Raw genomic sequence first — 12213 nt, 5'->3', positions numbered from 1 at the left:
GGCCACATCGACGTACAGTACAGACAACGAGGAGTCAACGAGAAGAATAGAAGGTCAGATTCTTCTAGGAAAGGATCGCCAGGAGAGAAGGAAAGGCTAGCGTTAGGTCGGTTGTTATCAGAGAGGAACCTTTTCATCGCCCTCCAAGGCACTTACCAAGCTACCGCTTCTCTTCAACGGCAGAAAGAAAAAGAGAGAAAGAGAGAGGACTGGGATAAAAGGAGAAAGGAAGGAAATAGTCTAAGATTCGTATAAGGATAGAATGGTAGTACTGGTACGCGCATCGATATATATATATATATATATATTATATATATGTGTGTATGTGTGTGTATATATATATATATATATATATATATCCAAGATGGAGCTGCAACATTCGTCTTGGTCGTTTCGAAAGTCTGAAAGTCTCTCAAACCTTTTCTATTTCTCTTTCTTTCTTTTCTCTCTCTCTCTCTTTCACACACACACACACACACACACACACACACTTTCTCGTTACTTCCTTCTCTTTCCGTAAGCATGCGGATGTTTCCCGGAAGACCCTTGCGGAATCTCTCGTCTACGAAAGAACAGAAAGTCTTCGAATTTTCTTCGAGCAGAAAAAAAAGAAGAAACAAAGATTTAGCTCTCTCTCTCTCTCTCTCTCTCTCTCTCTCTATATATATATATATATATATATATATATATATATATATATATATCTGTTGAAAAAGGTGCGGAATTTGAAAGAAAGTATAAAATATAGGTGATACAGGTTAATGAGAACTGGGATATAAAGGATCTTATAGTTATCTAGTTTTTAATTGCAATATCACTAATAGTATATATAAAATTCCTACCGATTACTACGGAGAAATTCAAATATGAACAGACTTTCATATTATTTTAACCTAATCCGATGGTCTTCCTTAAGAAACTGAAAGAAGAAATAAAAGAAATACGAAACGAAAAAATGAAAAAAAGAATATATATATATATAAACCAAAATAAATCGAAACAAAAATAAAAAAGAAAATAATAATAATAATAATAATAATAATAATAATAATAATAATAATAACAACAACAATAACAATAATTAAAAAAAAAAGAAAAGAAAAGAAAGAAAAATTCTGATCATTACGAGACGAAAGTCCAGGATCTAAAGTCCGAAGTGAGATCAAGTCAGTTCTCGTGGGGTTCTACTTTACGTAGGATACCTAAGAGAGTGGACAAGGCTGACTCGAAGAGTACTACGCGGATACTTGCTCGCTCACTCACTCATACATATTTACCAACTGAAAATACATTCGTATAGGACAGAGGACAGACGACATACATACATACATACATACATCTATATATATACACCTACATATACAGGATACATATACATACATAAGATACGGGTGCAAGTAAGGCGAGAGGAACCGATCCCTCGAGGGAGTTATACAAGAAGGAAGGAAGGAAGGAAGGAAGGAAGGAAGGAAGGAAGGAAGGAAGGAAGGAAGGAAGGAAGGAAGGAAGGAAGGTATGGTGGGAAGTAGATAGGTATGAGGAAGAGGATTGAGCGAAGAAGCAGAAGAAGAAGAAGAAGAAGAAAAGGAGGAGGAGGAGGAGAAGGAGGATAGCAAGAAAGTGGTGGAATAGAAACGTGGAAGGGAGATACTAGGACGCTCGTAACGAGTCCCTCTTGGTAGTCGCAATGGGCTCTTGCTCGGCGTGCCTCGATCGTCGTGGAATGTAGGCTCTCTCCTGAGAGAACGAAGAAGAAAAAGAAGAAGGAGGAGGAAAGGGAGAGGTAGAAGTTTCAAAGGGAGTACCCAGTAAGGAAGAGAAAGAAAGAAAGAGAGAGATAGAGAGGGAGAGAGATGGAAGGATACGATCGGCGAACCACGCCGCGCGTGATAAATAACCGGGCACAGCTCCTGCAGCCACTCTCCCTCTTTTTAACTTTTATCTCCTCTCTGTTCTCTCTCTCTCTCTCTCTCTCTCTCTCTCTCTCTCACTGCGTGTCTATCTCCCTCTCTTTCTTTGTCACATACACACCATACATACAGACACACACACACATGCTTTCACGCATGCACGCAAGCATACGCACACAGACGAATATACCTATAAACATTTACCAGAAAACGAGCTGCTGCATATATACGTTTAGGTACTTACGTACCTACGATCCGTTCGAAATGGACCTTTTCGAATTTAATCCCGAATGACTTTAATCTCTCCGAATACAAAAAAAAATTCTTATACGCGATATACCATCTACTACTTTCTCTGTTAATACGATCTTCTACTATCGTATAATTCTCATGCAAGAAACGTAAAAATATGTACGTTCGGGGACTCATGTTAAGACAACTTTGAATAGGACTCCCCGGGTCCTTGTATTTTCAAGGAATCTTCTTTTAGAAATGACATCGAGAGTGGATCAAAAATTTCTAGTAGGATCCGGGGTGGCGGGCTGGAGTAGCGAGGGATGTGGAGGGTGGATGGGTGGGTGGGTGGCTGGCTTGGGTTAAAGCAGAGGTGGCTCGACGATCGATATTTCAAGACGTCTAAGTCTAGCCGATATATCCAGGAGCGATCGCGGTCAGGAGGGTAAAAGGAACGTGAAGTGGGAAAAGAGAAAGAAAGAAAGAGAAAGAGAAAGAAAAAGAGAGAGAGAGAGAGAGAGGGAGAGAGAAAGAAAGAAAGAAAGAAAGAAAGAAAGAAAGAAAGAAAGAAAGAGAGAAAGAAAGAAAGAGATCAAGAGAAAGAGAGATAGACAGATAGATAGATAGATAGAAGTAGATAAAGAGAGAGAGAGAGAGAGAGAGAGAGAGAGAGAGAGAGAGAGCGAAGTAACACCGGATGGAAATCGTCTCGGCTCTCACCGGAGACCGAAAACGTCCGGCTCCCTGGATTGCGTCTTTTTGCCGCTGGCTGTACTGTTCCATCGTCGTCGTCGTCATCGTCGTCGGTCGTCGGTCGTCGGTCGTCGGTCGTCGGTCGTCGGTCGTCGGTCGTCGGTCGTCGTTCGTCGGTCGTCGGTCGTCGTCGTAAGCGAGTCGAGCCAAGCCAAAGCGTGGGAGTATGAGAGGAAGAAGTAGGTAGGTAGAGAAGGTTGTGCTGGCTCGGTTGCTGTCCGTTGGCGTGGCACGACGGCGTGATCCTGGCTTGGCGCGACTAGCTCGGCTTGGCGCGACTGGCTCGGCTTGGCGCTGGCGCGGTAGCCTGGCTCGGATATCTGGCGTGGCAACCGCCGACTCGGCTCCCGTAGCGCGGCACCGTTTATCGCGCGGATCCCCCTTCTCCCTCTCACTCACTCTCTCTCTCTCTCTCTCTCTCTCTCTCTCTCTCTCTCTCTCTCTCTCTCTCTCTTTCTCTCCCTCTCGTTCTCTTTCTCTCCCTCTCGTTCTCTTTCTCTCTCTTGAAGCCGTGTGCCGGGCGACGCGGCACGTATCTGCCATCGAGCACGGCAGGAACGAGGCTATTACGCGAGCGCGCATACATATCTACGGCGAGATCCTGCGAGACTTTCCGTGCGCGTCGCTAGAGAGCGAGAGAGAGAGAGAGAGAGAGAGAGAGAGAGAGAAAAGGCTGGAAAAGGAGATCCGTGTGTTCGTGTGCTCTCTCTCTCTCTCTCTCTCTCTCTCTCTTTCTCTCTTTCGTATATTCTCTTTCACACGCGCGCGCGCATACACACATACGTGCACATACTCATACATTCTCTCTCTTTGGTTTTCTGTCCGTCTTTCTCTCCTTCTCTTTCTAATACAAAGAGAGCAAGAGAGAGAGAAAGAGAGAGAGAGAAAGAGAGAGAGAGATAGAGATAGAGAAAGAGAATGGAAGGGAGCCAACACGGGGTGTTGACTCCACCTCCGGACGATTTCGAGCGGTTCGTGCTTCCAGGATCAGCGAAAAGCTCCGCTAACGCGGTAGGATAAAGGCGAAAGCCCCCGGCGCTCTCTAGCCGGCGCTGAAACGAGCGAAAAACAGGTAGTATCCATCATTCTATGCCCGGCCAACCCAACGCTACTGCCACTGCCGCCACTACCACCACAACCACTACCATCACCATCATCACCACCATCGTCGTAACCGTCGTCGTCGTCGTCGTCGTCGTCGTCGTCGTTACCGTCACTCTTGCTGCTCGGCCAAACGAAACTTTGGTAAAGAGAGTGACCCCGGAAAAGGGGACACGACCCCGAAGGAAGAAGAGAACTTTGGTCCGCCCCGAGGCGTGGCGAGAGAAACGCATCGACTTACTTCCTTCCTTCCTTCCTTCCTTCCTTCCTTCCTTCCTTCCTTCCTTCCTACCTATCTTCCTTCCTTCCTTACTCTTTTTCATCCTTCCTTTCTTTTTCGAAAAAAGATCTACCTTGTATACTACTTCCCTTCCTTTCTCCCTCTGTTGTTCACCCTCTGTTCTACCTATGTAACGTAACGCATCATTTTTCGATTAATTTTCATTCATCATTCATTCATTCATTCATTCATTCATTCATTCATTCATTCATTCATTCGTTCGTTCGTTCGTTCGTTCGTTCGTTCGTTCGTTTGTTCATTCATTCCCGATAACGATTAAGAAGTACGAAAATACGGTCAAAGTACTTTCTCTATTAACGATCTCTTCCGATAGTGTCGTAAAAATAAGCGTCACCCTTCCCCAACCTTCCGCAGATCCCGAAGCAAAGAAAGAAAGAAAGAAAGAAAGAAAGAAAGAAAATGAAGGAAATGAGAAAAGAAAAGAAAAAAGCAAAAAAAGGAAAGTAAGGAGAAAAAGCTATCCACGATCATCACGAAGAAAAAAAATCGAGTTGCTCGCATGCTCGCACGCGACCATTCACAGAGAGCGTGCAACGTACACGTGGTAACGGCATTTAAGGCGGCGTGGTACGAGTAATCGAATTTTGGTGCTCGTGCTGGCGTCGCGAATCGTTTGCCAGGCAGCCAGGCAGGCAGGCAGGCAAGCAGGCAAACAGAGAGGTAGGGAAGTAGGGAGGCAGACAGATATGCAGGTAGGCAGGTAGGTAGGTAGGTAGATAGGTAGGTAGATAGACAGGTCATACATGCATATAGGCAAGTAGGCAGGCAGGTTGGTCAAATCGTCGGCTAGCTGGTTAGCTAGCTAGCTAGCTAGCTAGCTGCCTGGATGACTGGTTGGCTGGCTGACCAGGCAGCCTCTTTCTCCCCTTTCTGAACCGCTAGTACCTACCACTGGCCTATCCTCTCTCTCTCTCTCTCTCTCTCTCTCTCTCTCTCTCTCTCTCTCTCTCTCTCTTTCTCTCTCTCTCTCCATCTCACTCTTTTATTCGAAGCGTGACCTCGTCGACCGATCAACCGGCTGATTGGCGGCGTGGCGAAATGAACGAAACGAATACGGCACCAACCAACCCCATACCCTTTTCACTTCGATACTACCCTCTCGCTTTCCTATCTATATACGCTCTAGCACCCTCTACTTTCTCTCTCTCTCTCTCTCTCTCTCTCTCTCTCTCTCTCTGTCTCTCTCTTTGATGCCATCCACGCACACGAGAACGCTTAACCGATCGCTTCATAGAGATCAGCACGAGAGCAAACGTACGTACATATATATATATATATACATATACATGTGTGTGTGTATGTGTGTGTGTACATATATAGTAGATATCTATACACGCATATCGGCATGGTAGGCTCGACTCGGAGTTCGCTGCAGCGTGATGATATGGAACTACGTGTGCGGTTCCCTCGTCCTTGTATTTGTTCGTGAGTGGGTGGGCGAGAAAGACAGAGAGAGAGGAGAGAGAGAGACGAAGAGAGAAAGAGATAGTATATATCGTTGGCGCGAGGCGGAACGTTTGAAGCGTGGCGAACGAGGGCGGTGAGCTTCAGGGCCGTAGCCACGGGGAACGAGGCTAATTCAATGGATGCCTCCGATTCGTGGCTCGTGCCTCTTTATCTTCCTCTCTGTCTTTCTCTTTCTCTCTCTCTCTCTCTCTCTCTCTCTCTCTCTCTCTCTCTCTCTCTCTCTCTCTTTCACTCTACTCCACGCTCTATCTATATATTCTTGTCATTCTCTTGTCCCTCTCTTTCCCTTTCTCTTTCTCTCTCTCTCCCCGTGTCTCTTTCCACGTAATTAATGAACGACTCTGTGGCGAACGTCGCAAACAACACCTCCAACAAACCTTCGCCAACTTCTTTCGCGATGACGTTACTGCGGAGTAAGAATCCACATTCGTAGGAATTTTTACTAGTTGCTAATATGACGATACCTAGTAGCATATACTAGAGACAATTATATAGGAAAAATGTAAAGCGATACATACACACACACACACACACACACACACACACACATATAAAAAGAGAGGAAACGAAAGAAATAAAAGATAAAGAAAAAGAAAGATAAAAAAGGAAGGGGATGAAGAGAGGACAGACCAGCCTTTGCTAGCACTTTTTTTTTCTCGCGGCCAGCTCTTTCTCAGGATCTTTATTGCACGAACGTCGTTTCGTCGCACAGTTTACGAGAAAGGAAAGAGCCTCTATCTCTCCCTCTCTCTTTCTCTTTCTGTCTATCTCTATCTATCTATCTCTATCTCTCACGCGCGCTTACTCCGCTCTTACTCTTTCTATCTTTTTCTCTTTCTCTCGACGGAACTCTCGCCGGCTATTGCCTCTTCGAGAACGAGGGGGATGCTGGGACGACGGTTATTAATAACGCCGCGATAAACTCGGGTTAAGCCCCGCGGGGATGAAGGCCTTTGGCAAAAAGCGGAGAGTTTCATATCCCTCCCGCTGATCATCTTTCTCTTTGCCTCCCACGTTCTTCTTCCTACTCTCTTTCTCTCTTTCTCACTCACTCACTCACTCACTCATTCACTCTGTCTCTTTTGCTCTCGTTCTCTCCATCTTTTTCTCTCCTCGTGTTATTCGTTCGTTCGTACTTTCGTGTAACCGAGAGGAGTATTCTCCACGACAACGAGGCGCAAAGGGCTTTGCAAAACGAGAGGATACTACAAGAGGTTCTTAGATCCTCATCGAAAAATAGATAACTTTGACGAAAGACGAACCAAAAACGGACAAAAAAATATTCTCTTTCTTCTTATCTTCCCTTTCGTTGTACGTACCTTTTGTTTTATTTATATCTCATTCTCGTTCCTTGTTCACGTTCGATTATCTCTATCTCTATATCTAACTCTATCTCTCTCGTGTGATCATCGAAGATTCATCGAACCATCTGAAACCGATCAAAAGATTCAAAGATATTAGATATTATCGATAATAAATATGCGTAAGAATCGAAAGTAATATTATTTGACAGACATCAATACGTTCGTTAACATAACTACGATTATTGTAAATATTGATGCATATCGTTTCATATATTTTCTCTTTTTCTTTCTTTTCTGTTTTCATCATTTTACTTTGCCTGATTAACCCCTCGATGAGAGAACGTGAATTGACCGTGTCGCAATTTGCAACGGAACGCGAACGGACACTGCGATGCGCGAATTTCAAAAAACGTGTTTTCATCCTTCTCTCTCTCTCTCTCTCTCTCTCTCTCTCTCTCTCTCTCGCTCTCTCTTCTCTTTTACTTCTACCACATTTTCGTTACGAGTAGAACGTTGCTCTCTCGAAGTATTGGAAAAAGCTCACGTAACGCGAAAAGTTCGTCGTCGCGTGGTAGGCGACGCTCGACCGTGAGAACCATCGCTGCCGTTACTGTTTTTCCACGCAATCGAGTTCGTAGAAATTTTAATTTATCTCGACGAGAACGACGAGCTCACCGACGTCGAGATCTCACTCCTTTTCTCTCTTCTCTCTCTCTCTCTCTTTCGTTCTGTCACCTTTTATATTTCCATCGATACTATTTCACGGTGCCTCGGGTTTTCTGATTTTAAACGTTTCTTTTTTTTTTCGTTTCTATTTTAATTTTTACTGTTTTTTTCTTTCTTCTCTTTTTTTCGAATAGTTTCGAGAAAAAATATAAAAATCCTACTGTGTCTGGAATTATCACTGGGAAGTATTGTATCTGGACTAGCTGACAAAAAAAAAAAAAGAAAAAAGAAAAGAGAGAGAGAGAGAGAGAGAGAGAGAGAGAGAGATTTTCATTATAAGCGATCCTAACGAATGTAAAGTTAAGTACGTTCTCAGAAATAAAAAAAAAAATTGTTAAATTTTTCCCAAGTTGCGTGTAAAAAAAGAGAGATAGATAAACAGATACGAATGGGTAGAAGGATGGACGAATGAATGAACGGAATGAACGAATGAATGAATAAAATGGATATCTTGCAAAAAAAGAAGAAAAAAGATCTACGATGAGAAAAGGAAGGAACTTTGAATCCTTGGAAGGTCCAATTAAGAAGACGACCGTAGAGGTGAAACGCGTCGCCGTTGCTTTCTTTAACGAGCACTCGAAGGTAAATTGAGAAAGGTTGGTTGCTGTTCGCTCGCTCGCACGAACGAACGAACGAACGAACGAACGAACGAACGAACGTTCGTTCTCTATCGTCCCTCGACACGAGGCACGTTCGCGTTTAATTGAATAAAACCGGAACGACGACGATTCGCGTTTATTAATTCGATCGTCGTCGTCGTCGTCGTCGTCGTCGTCGTCGTACTCGTCGTACTCGTCGTAGTCGCAGCAGCTGCATTTCCACGTCTTGGTTCTTTGGAACGGATAAGGAAAGAAAGAGAGAGAAGAAAGGGAGAGAGATTAAGAAAAAAGAAAGAGAAAAATTTTTTTCCCATATTTTTGGCGTTTCTGTAATTTTCCAAATTTTCTTTTATTTCTTTTTATTTTCTTTCTTCGTCGATATGATACAAATAGATGCTTTGTTTCAATCAGTTTTATATATATATATATATATATATATATATATATATATATATATGCAAAGAAGATATCGTTCGATCGTACGTATCTATAAAATATATCAACCTAAAATAAAAATTGCCAGATGAGATCGTCGTTATAAAGGAACATAACTAATGAGATCCACCGTATCCCTAAGTAAATTTTATTCCAATTTTTTTTTTTTTCAGATCATTGTATTCGCCAATTTTTCTCATCATCGCCGATAGAAAGACGAAGAAGGAAAGAGAGAGACAGACATACACACACACACACACACACAGAGATAGAGATAGAGAGAGAAAGAGAGAGAAAGAGAGAGAAAGATCCGGAGTGCAGTTCGTGCAGGAAAACGATTCCACTAGCAGACGGCGTTCGTTCGGATAATTAATTAATTAGCCGGAGTCTCGTCGGCGAAGTTAACGTGGAAAGAGAGGAAGAGATAGAGAGAAAGAGAGAGAAAGAGAAAGATATACGTTTTCTGGGCCATTTGACGTTCCCCACTTCGAATTCACGGTTGTCCTTCTCCACCTCTTCCTCTTCCCTTCTACTCTATCCGGATCTCGTACGCCCTTCACGAACGACCCTACGACCCTTCAATTTGCACGCTACAATTGTTTCTCCCTGGTCACCCTATGTCTTCTTCTCCCCCTCTTTTGCTCCTGTCCCCCCCCCCTCCCTCATCTCCATCTCCCCATCAACGGCACGAGATCGTCACAAAGCGAGAACGTTTACGGTCGACTCTTTAACGATAGGGCACGTTTGCTCGCACTCGCTTCTTCTTCTTCTTCTTCTTCTTCTTCTTGTCTTTCGATCTTATTATATCATCATTTTCGTCCTTCTTTCGTTTCTCTTATTTTCCTATTCGTCAAAATATATATCTTTCGATCGATCTTGTCTCTATCGTAAGATCGAACATCGAACGGGTTCATCGTCATTTCGATTTTATAAACTCGCTAAAATTTTATCCTAAAACGCTCAGAAATCGTAATTTTTAACTCGTGCAATCGTAAACTTAGATCTCATTAGAAAATCATTTAATTTACTAGGATCGATAATTTTATGGGAATAAATTTTAAATAAACATTACGAAACGTCGATGGAAGTTATCTGGGGGGAGAGAGGAAAAAAAAAATAATAAAAATAAATAAATAAATAAATTCGAAACGATATGCTCGTTAAAATCCTCTCCCCCTTCTTTTTTATTCGGCCCCTTCAATTCCTCGAGAAAGTCCTTCGTACGAGAAAGAAAAATGAAGCAAGAAGGAAGTACAGGTTGCTCGTTGAATATTTCTCATCGAAATACCTCGATAACGAAGTACTCGAAGAAGCCGTACGTCGAAGGGTTTCTACACGAAGGAATCGTGTCGTAAGCGTTAAAACGTTTCCTTTATTTTTCTTTTATAATTTTCTTCGAAAGAAACGATGAACGAAGAAGAAGAAGAAGAAGAAGAAGAAGAAGAAGAAGAAGAAGTAGAAAAAAAGAAGAAAAAGAAGAAGAAGAAGAAAAGGAAATGCTAAGTTTTCAGAGGACGCCGGGATTCGAGTGACCGACAAAGGCGATCTCGCTACGGTGAAATAAGTTTGCCGGCGTAGAAGGTTCGAAGTAACGCGAGGGGTTGGAAGTTCTCGTGGTATCGCAGACGGAAACGTTACGTGCTCGACGAGCATCTCTCTCTCTCTCTCTCTCTTTCTCTTTCCTTTTAGAGTAGGGAAAGAGACGGCCGCATCAGGCTGCGTCCCTGGTGGCGTCGTTACGAGGGGCGTCGCGTTTAGAGAGCGTCGACGTTGGAGCACCAGCAGGAGCCTGACGATGCGGTGGCCGTCGGTGATGCGGAGGAGGAAGAAGAAGAGGAGGAAGAGGAGGAGGAGGAGAAGGAGGAGCAGGAAGAGCAGGAGCAGGATGAGAAGGAGAAGGAGGAGTAAAGGGTGGTAGCGACGCGCACGAGCGAAAGCGAGAAAGAGAGAGAGAGAGAGAGAGAGAGAGAGAGAGAGAGAGAGAGAGAGAGAGAGAGAGAGTGGGAAGAGGAAATATCGGTCCCTCCTTTGGCGCGGCAGAACGGCGTGACGTTGGCACGGCACTGACGCGATTCACTGTGCTAGCCAGCCACGCCAGAACCAGCAGCAGCAGCAGCAGCACCATCACACCACTACTACTACCGTCACCATCACACCACGACTACTATCGCCAGCAACGACTGGAGAAGCGTGGCGTGGCACAGAAGTATCGGTAGTAGTAGTAGTAGAGTAGTAGTAGAGTAGTAGTAGAGTAGTAGTAGAAGTAGTAGTAGAAGTAGTAGTAGTAGAAGTAGTAGTAGTAGTAGTAGTCGTAGTAGTAGAAGCTCGGCGTGGCTCGGCAGGGCGCCACTCGACGCCACGCGAAGAGGTACGAGGGGTGTGGAGGTGGTAGGTAATCACCCGGCGGCTCGCGTTATAGCGTCGTTACGCCGCAGCGCCGCTATCCTCCTCCTACTTTTCCACCTTCCACCTCCATCCTCTTCCTCCTTCGTCCTCATCCTCCACTCGCTCTCGTTCTATCCACGTCCTCGGCACTCACTCACTCTCTCTCTCTCTCTCTCTCTCTCTCTCTCTCTCTCTCTCTCTCTCTCTCTCTCTCTCGCTCGCTCGCTCGCTCGCTATCTACCTCTCTCTTTACCCGTAGCGTTTTCTTCCCTTTCGCCTTCTCCCTCTCGACCCAATCTCCTCCACCTTTACCACCGCCTCCACCTCCGTACCTCCAGCTCCTCTTCCTCTTCCTTCTTCCTTCGCTGAAACGACGGCAGCCTCGGTGCTTCGAGTCTCCGGTGGAACGAGCGACGCGGCTGCCTTTCATATACCGCTATACGAAATACGGTTACACCCGCACCCTCTTCCTAACCCCCTTTTCCGTTCTTCCTTCTTCTCTTCTCTACTATGTCGGTTCCTTGCGCTCACCTCCACCTCTACCTCTACCTCCACCTCCAACGGCGTCACCGTCGAGACCGAGTTTAATTATTTCATATCGCCGTACACGGATCAACGCCGCGACGCCGGCGTTGCCTGCCAACCGCGGAATCCGATCTTAGTCGTCGTCGTCGACGAAGACGACGAAGACGACGAAAACGACGTCGTCTCTTTTTCCTTTATCCTTTTCCTTTTTCTTCCTTTCCAGATTTTTTTTTTTTTTTTTTTATTCTAATTTTCACGGACTTCCCTTCGTAAGAACAGATAGAGACAAATTTTCTTATTCCCCATCTAGACGATCTTTGCAGTTGGCTTTTATACTTGTATACAAACCTATACTTTAATGACGACTAATCGAGAGTAGCGGCCCGTTTCTGATTGATAACCACCGCGTCACGCTTTCGAGGTGGACGATCGAGTCGATGGAGGAAGAGAGAAAAAGAAAGAGAGAGAGAGAG

The 12213-nt window shown here is 44.5% G+C and overlaps 1 long non-coding RNA gene across 24 annotated transcripts in view; it reads right to left on the bottom strand.

Annotated features, from left to right (window-relative positions):
• Positions 1-12213, bottom strand: part of LOC122629298 — a 125289-nt gene that overhangs the window by 48719 nt on the left and 64357 nt on the right. For 20 of the 24 annotated variants that reach the window (XR_006327228.1, XR_006327231.1, XR_006327220.1 and 17 more), the window contains one exon: positions 7086-7195. The exons of 2 other annotated variants lie outside the window; for them this stretch is intronic. This is a non-coding gene — a long non-coding RNA (uncharacterized LOC122629298). Of the gene's footprint in view, positions 1-842; positions 920-7085; positions 7196-12213 lie in introns of all 24 variants that reach the window. 2 more of the 24 variants (XR_006327226.1, XR_006327235.1) reach the window with 1 other exon arrangement.

Source organism: Vespula pensylvanica, chromosome 5, assembly GCF_014466175.1.
Source record: "Vespula pensylvanica isolate Volc-1 chromosome 5, ASM1446617v1, whole genome shotgun sequence".
Classification (NCBI taxonomy): Eukaryota; Metazoa; Arthropoda; class Insecta; order Hymenoptera; family Vespidae; genus Vespula; species Vespula pensylvanica.
The sequence above is the reverse complement of the archived record's forward strand: the minus strand, read 5'-3'. Positions and strand labels throughout refer to the sequence as shown.